Source organism: Coenobita brevimanus, chromosome 57 (genome assembly GCF_032717465.1).
Source record: "Coenobita brevimanus isolate Jiangsu-jjx chromosome 57, ASM3271746v2, whole genome shotgun sequence".
Classification (NCBI taxonomy): Eukaryota; Metazoa; Arthropoda; class Malacostraca; order Decapoda; family Coenobitidae; genus Coenobita; species Coenobita brevimanus.
Window position 1 is genome coordinate 52,778,990 of NC_137010.1, and position 7,467 is coordinate 52,786,456.

Consider the following 7,467-nt stretch of genomic DNA (forward strand, 5'->3'; position numbering starts at 1 on the left):
TAACTTTTTCACTCGTGGAAGTTCAAACACAGGAGTGAGCGGGCTGCGGAACGGAGGGACAGGGAAACAATGGCTGTGATGTTGCCAATTTTACTTTTATCTGCATTTTCGCAAGACGTTTTATTTAATAATTTAATATAGATATACAACAGCATGTGTAATTCCTTACAAAAATCACCAAAACATATTATTTAAATCAAATATGCCTAATAAATTATTAGGCTGTGGATATTTCATTTAAATAATATTTGTTTAATGATTTTTGTAAGGAACTGCATATGCTACTCTTAATAAATAATGTATTTTTAATTTGTTATTATTTACTAATAATAACTATTTAAAAAATATTAAAATACATTATCTCTGTTGAAGCATTTTAAGAGATGCTACTACCCTCCATCCCTTCCGCCTCCCCCCAACAGAACCCTCGCGACCTGCCCGAGCCTCCCCCACCCCTTGTCCAGACATACGGGAAGCTCCCAAGACCACGTGTTCCTTGGACTGTGATGTGCACAATTCACAGGACAGGTGCGCAAGGCAGGTGCGCTGAAATGCGTGCTCCCACCGGCGGACCCCCCACCCCACTGCGGAGCCGCAGCCCCACCTCCACCCCAGGAGGACACCACGGCAGGCCGGGTATATGTGGGCCCGACCAGGAGCAAGACAGGCGCCGGGGCGCCCCAACCTTCTGTCCCTTTTCCTCTCAACTGACCCAACTACAACGCTGCAGGGATGCGGCACTAATGTCCAGCCAAGCCAGCCTTCAACAGGTTCGGGGTGGGACTGGTCCAGAGTCAGTCCCAGGCAGCACTGTGGTATCGGCCACTGTATGTACCGAGGAGGGATCGGCCACTGTACATCCTTCAGCAGTTTCCACCTGTAGCACAGCGGTATTGGCCACTGTACGTCCTTCAGCTGTTTCCCCCTGTAGCACCGCGGTATCGGCCACTGTACGTACTGGGGAAGGATCGGCCACTGTACATCCTTCAGCTGCAGCTACCTCTGTAGACCTCCTCGGTGGGTTAGCTATTGAGCGCCCACCGACTGGCAAAGGAAGGAGAAGTGAGACCGCGGTATCGGCCACTGTACATACTGGGGAGGGATCGGCCACTGTACATCTCTCGCTCACTTCCTCCTTCTACGGGAAAAGCCCAGCAGCCAGTGAGACAGCTATTGAGGGCTCACCGGCAAGAGAAGGCAGGAGGAGTGAGACCGTGGTATCGGCCACTGTACGTACCGGGGAAGGATCGGCCACTGTACATCCTTCAGCTGCAGCCCCCTCTGGAGACCTCCTCGGTGGGTTAGCTATTGAGCGCCCACCGACTGGCAAAGGAAGGAGAAGTGAGACCGCGGTATCGGCCACTGTACATACCGGGGAGGGATCGGCCACTGTACATCTCTCGCTCACTTCCTCCTTCTACGGGAAAAGCCCAGCAGCCAGTGAGACAGCTATTGAGGGCTCACCGGCAAGAGAAGGCAGGAGGAGTGAGACCGTGGTATCGGCCACTGTACGTACCAGGGAAGGATCGGCCACTGTACATCCTTCAGCTGCAGCCACCTCTGGAGAGCTCCTCGGTGGGTTAGCTATTGAGCGCCCACCGACTGGCAAAGGAAGGAGAAGTGAGACCGCGGTATCGGCCACTGTACGTACCGGGGAGGGATCGGCCACTGTACATCTCTCGCTCACTTCCTCCTTCTACGGGAAAAGCCCAGCAGCCAGTGAGACAGCTATTGAGGGCTCACCGGCAAGAGAATGCAGGAGTGAGACTGCGGTATCGGCCACTGTACGTACCGGGGAGGGATTGGCCACTATACATCCCTCACTCACTTCCTCCTACGGGAGTAGCCCTGTAGCCAGTGAGGCAGCTACTGAGCACTCACCGGCAGGAGAGGTGGAACTGTGGTATCAGCCACTGTACGTACCAGGGAGGGATCGGCCACTGTACGTCCCTCATCTGCCTCTTCCTCCTTTGGGAGCAGCGCCGCGGAATCGGCCACTGTACATACCGGGGAAGGATCAGTCACTGTACGTCCTTCTGCTGCTACCCCAAAGGGCTGTGGAACCGCGACGACAGCCACTGTATGCGTCGGGGAAGGGACAGCCACTGTATGTCCTTCATCCACAGCTCTGCGGGTTCTCCTGGAGGGGAAGGTTCCTTGTGCGGCCCACCCTACACCTCTGGGCTAAGTGTGATGTCCTTCTCTCTCTCCCCACAGGTGCAGTTCCCCGGAGGTGCTGCTGTTCCAGGACTTGTGGCGAGGTCCTATCGCTGGAGGAGAGGTGCACGCCCTTCAGCCAGCCCCTGGACGATGCCTGTTCCTGACAGACGCCCCATGGACGAGGTGCCACAGCTCACTCCTGACGAAGCCCCCACCTAAAGGCGACCGCAGTCCCAGGTCTCCTAAGGCCCAACTCCAGACCCAGGGCAGGGCCACTCCAGCCCCTCTCATCGTCGGCCCTCTGCCCAGAGCCAGAGGCGGCAGGTCTGACTCCTGGCCTTGTTCGGCCCCAATCCTGAGGGCCATCTATCAGATCGAGGCCCACACAAGGAAGGGCCTCCCTGCATCCCAGACCAGATACGCGCCTGGGTTGTGATGTCCCCGAGAGCTATACCATGCTTCCTTCAGGAGAGCTTTCCTGACGGGGCTCCCCCTACGCCTGGGCACCACCTCAACTAACCCCTGGTCGTAGGAATCCAGTGATGACACCTACAACTTCCAGAGTCGTGTTAAAGACTCAATGCAATTGACAATCAGTGATGTGAACAGTGAGACAGAAATAATACTCTAAGGTTCCTATTCTAGCTTATCCAAGGTACTGTGTTTATGCCCAGGCCCTTCGGAACCGGGGTAATGTACTAGTGTGCGGACTGAGACTAACGTACTAGAGACAGTACGTGTGATCAGTGTCGGCACGGCTGAGTGACATTCCCTCGCACCCTGACTCAGGCATAGATACAGTGCCCATGTGATATGTATGCTAGTATCAGTTACTGTGTCACCCAGCTCTATACTTATGTAGTGTATCTTGACGTGTATATTGAACGGAAATTATGCACTAACCCTGACATCAATATCGTGCACGTGTGACCAATTATATGTGCGTATTATAGTGAACCTGTATACAGTCTCAGCCATCAGTCACCTTGTCTCTATACATATTGTACCAGAATTAATCGCTCTGTCCTTTTGTCCCTTCCATATTCATGATATTTTTGTATGTATATTGTAAGGAGATTGAATTAAGGCAATAGATGTGTTAAGGTGTCCTGCCGAATTTTTATGCCCTGTTCCTTTGTGAGTGTTCTACTTCCGGTCTAGAAAGAGGACCCTGCTCAGTCGCTGGTGTCTTTAGGGCGAGAGGTCGCGCTAAAAACATCCAGCATAACACTGGTGGCAAGCAGTGGTTCTGGATCCGATTAGAACACGGAGGAACAAATAGGGAAATTCTTGCACAATGACGGCCAAACCTCACAGTCAGTTGCCAAAGTTCAATCCCGAACAATACGACATCGATGTGTACTTGGATATGGTTATACCTTTATTGGACATAGGGTTTGATACCGACAGGGAGAAAATTGTTGTCACACTACCTCACCTGGGCAAAATTGTGGCAACCATAGCCACAAAAATAGTTACTGATTTAAAATGGGAACAATTCACACATATCGTGAAACAGGCAATTATGTCATCCGGGGCACAGTTGTAGCCTTGTCGCAACTCAACGCCCTCACATACAATGGAAGCCTTGATGACACATTCATCCAGGCTAGGCAGCTCGTCACAGCCACGTACTCGGAAACAGACGCAAAAACCCGGGAACAACTTATATTCCACAAACTTCTCAGGATCCTCCCCGGTTTCATTAAAGAATATTTTATAATACATGAACTGATGGGAGACCTGGATAAACAAATCAATTTAATGAGGCGCCTTCTAGCCATCCACGCCACCCCTCAATGCATCGGTGAAATCAATCAATTCCCCACCAATCTTATTGCCTTCAACCCATGGGAATTTTCTCCTTGCTGCCACGGATGCCCAATCCACGACATCCGTGAGCAGCTAAAAGCTACCCGGCGCAGCAGACCAACACAAGGGCGCCTACAAGCCTCCCCACCATACGCCGATTGCCCCGAGCCTCAGAAAAGACGTCAGAAAAGGCACAGAAGGCGCCCCCCCACTGCCCCCGCACCCCACCGTAATGACAGGGGCCATCTCACATCCTCCCCAGTCTATGACAGGGGGAAACGTCATGTTTCCTTTTCCTCTCCTCTCACTATCTCCTCTCTTTTACCTTCCCCTCAACCTACCCCTATTCCTAACCTTCCCACCTCATACACCACTTTCTCCACTACTATTGCCTCCCCCATTCCTATTCCACCTCAACACAAATCCTGCCTTCCCCTTCACAGGCCTCCTAGAACCCTTACCTCATCTTCCCCTAACCTACTTCCTAAAACCACCTCCTCCAATCTACTGCCTTCCACCTACCACCCCACACCACCCACCACCATCACTTCACCACCACTCGCCTTCCCTGACAACACGGTCAACTCATTCACCTTCCCTATCACACCCTCCTCCTCCTCCTCACCCTCACCCACCTCTCTTTCCTCGCTCACCTCCCCCAACCCACCCTCAACTTCACTATCCCCACGGACCCCCTCCCCCACTTCACCCTCACCTGACCCTCCGCCAGTCTCCTCCGATTCCGGTACATCACCATCCTCTCTGCCCAACACACCTCACTCTGCCACCTCACCTTCACTCCCTCCTCCACCCCACAACTCTCCGCCACCAACCCACACCCCCAATAACTCACCACCACCAGAGATGAGACTTCAACGTGTCATCTGTCATCCTCCACATGGACCTCGCCAGAGAATCTGAGGGACACACCAGCTCCTCCACTGCCTCTACCACACCTAACACACTTCCACACTCCACATCACACTAAACCCCCACCAAGAACCCAACCACACAACACATCACTGGACCGCCTTCTTCCAACACATCACACCCACACACCAGACCTCCACCACATCGACGTACCACCTCCAGTCACGGGGCCGTGACTTCATTACCATGGACGGTGGTGAAATGCGCGCCCCCACTGGCGGACCCCCCACACCACTACAGAGCTGCAGCCCCACCCCCACCCCAGGAGGACACCAAGGCGGTCTGGGTATATGCGGGCCCGACCCAGAGCAAGACGGGCGCCAGGGCTCCCTGATCTTGTGTACCTCTTCCCCTCAACCGACCCAACTACTACGCCGCAGGGCTGTGGCACTACTGTCCAGCCGAGCCAGCCTTCGACAGGTTCGAGATGGGACTGATCCAGAATCAGTCCCAGGCAGCACCGTGGTATCGGCCACTGTATGTACCGAGGAGGGATCGGCCACTCTATGTCCCTCAGCTGTTTCCCCCTGTAGCACCACAGTATCAGCCACTGCACGTACCTGGGAAGGATCGGCCACTGTACGTTCTTCAGCTGCAGCTACCTCTGGAGACCGCCTTGGTGGGTTAGCTATTGAGCGCCCACCGACTAGCAAAGGAAGGAGAAGTGAGACCATGGTACCGGCCACTGTATGTACCGGGGAGGGATCGGCCACTGTACATCCCTCATTCACTTCCTCCTTCTACGGGAAAAGCCCTGCAGCTGGTAAGACAGCTATTGAGCGCTCACTGGCAAGAGAAGGCAGGAGGAGTGAGACCGTGGTATCGGCCACTGTATGTACCGGGGAGGGATCGACCACTGTACGTCCCTCACTCACTTCCTCCTCCTACGGGAGTAGCCCTGTAGCCAGTGAGGCAGCTATTGAGCGCTCACCGGCAGGAGAAGGCAGGAGAGATGGAACCACGGTATCGGCCACTGTACATACCGGGGAGGGATTGGCCACTGTACGTCCCTCATCCACCTCCTCCTCCTTCTACGGGGGTAGCACCGCGGTATTGGCCACCGTACTTACCAGGGAGGGATCGGCCACTGTACATCACTCATCTGCCTCTTCCTCCTTCGGGAGCAGCACCGTGGTATCGTCCACTGTACGTACTGTGGAAGGATTGGCCACAGTACGTCTTTCTGCTGCTACCCCAAAAGGCTGTGGAACTGCGACGACGGCCACTGTACGCGTCGGGGAAGGGATGGCCACTGTATGCCCTTCATCCACAGCTCTGTGGGTTCTCGCGGAGGGGAAGGTCCCTTGTGCGGCCCACCCTACACCTCTGGGCTATGCGGGATGCCCTTGTCTCTCTCTCTCCCCACAGGTGCAGGTCAAAGGAGGTGCTGCCATTCCAGGACTTGTGGCGAGGTCCTATTGCTGGAGGCGAGGTGCACGCCCTACAGCCAGCCCCTGGATGACGCCTGTTCCTGACGGACATCCCATGGATGAGGTGCCGCAGCTCACCCCTGATGACGCCCCCACCTAAAGGCGACCGCAGTCCCAGGTCTCCTAAGGCCCGACTCCAGACCCCGGGGCAGGGTCACTCCAGCCCCTCTCACCGTCAGCCCTCCGCCCGGAGCCAAAGGCGGCAGGCCTGACTCCTGGCCTTGTTTGACCCCAGTCCTGAGGGCCATCTTATCAAGTTGAGGTCCACACAAGGAAGGGCCTCCCTGCACCCCAGACCAGACACACACCCGGGTTGTGATGCCCCTGAGAGCTATACCGTGCCTCCTTCAGGAGAGCTCTCCTGATGGGGCTCCCCCTACATCCGGGTGCCACCTCAACTAACCCCTGGCCGTAGAAATCCAGTGATTACACCTACAACTTCCAGAGTCGTTTTTAAGACTTAGTGCAAGTGAAAATCAGTGATGTGAACAGTGAGACAGAAATAATACTCTAATGTTCCTATTCTAGCTTATCCAAGGTACCGTGTTTATGCCCAAGCCCTTCGGAACCGGGGTAATGTACTAGTGTTCGGACAGAGACTAAACTACTAGAGACAGAACGTGTGATCAGTGTCAGCGCAGCTAAGTGACATTCTCTTGCGCCCCGACTCAGGCATAGACACCGTGCCCATGTGATATGTGTGCTAGTATCAATTACTGTGTCACCCAGCTCTATACATATGTAGTGTATCTTGACGTGTATATTGAATGGAAATTGTGCACTAACCCTGACATCAATACCGTGCAAGTGTGACCAATTATATGTGTGTATTATAGTGAACCTGTATACTGACTCAGCCATCAGTTACCTTTCTCCATGCACATTGTACCAGAATTAATCGCTCTGTCCTTTTGTCCCTTCCATATTCAGTATATTTTTGTATGTGTATTGTAAGGAGATTGAATTAAGGCAATAGATGTGTTAAGGTGTCCTGCCAAGTTTTTTATGCCCTGTTCCTTTGTGAGTGTTCTACTTCCGGTCTAGAAAAAGGACCCCGCTCAGTCGCTGGCGTCTTTAGGTCGCACTAAAAACATCCAGCATAACATGCGCAAGCACAAATTCAGTTGCGCTTGCA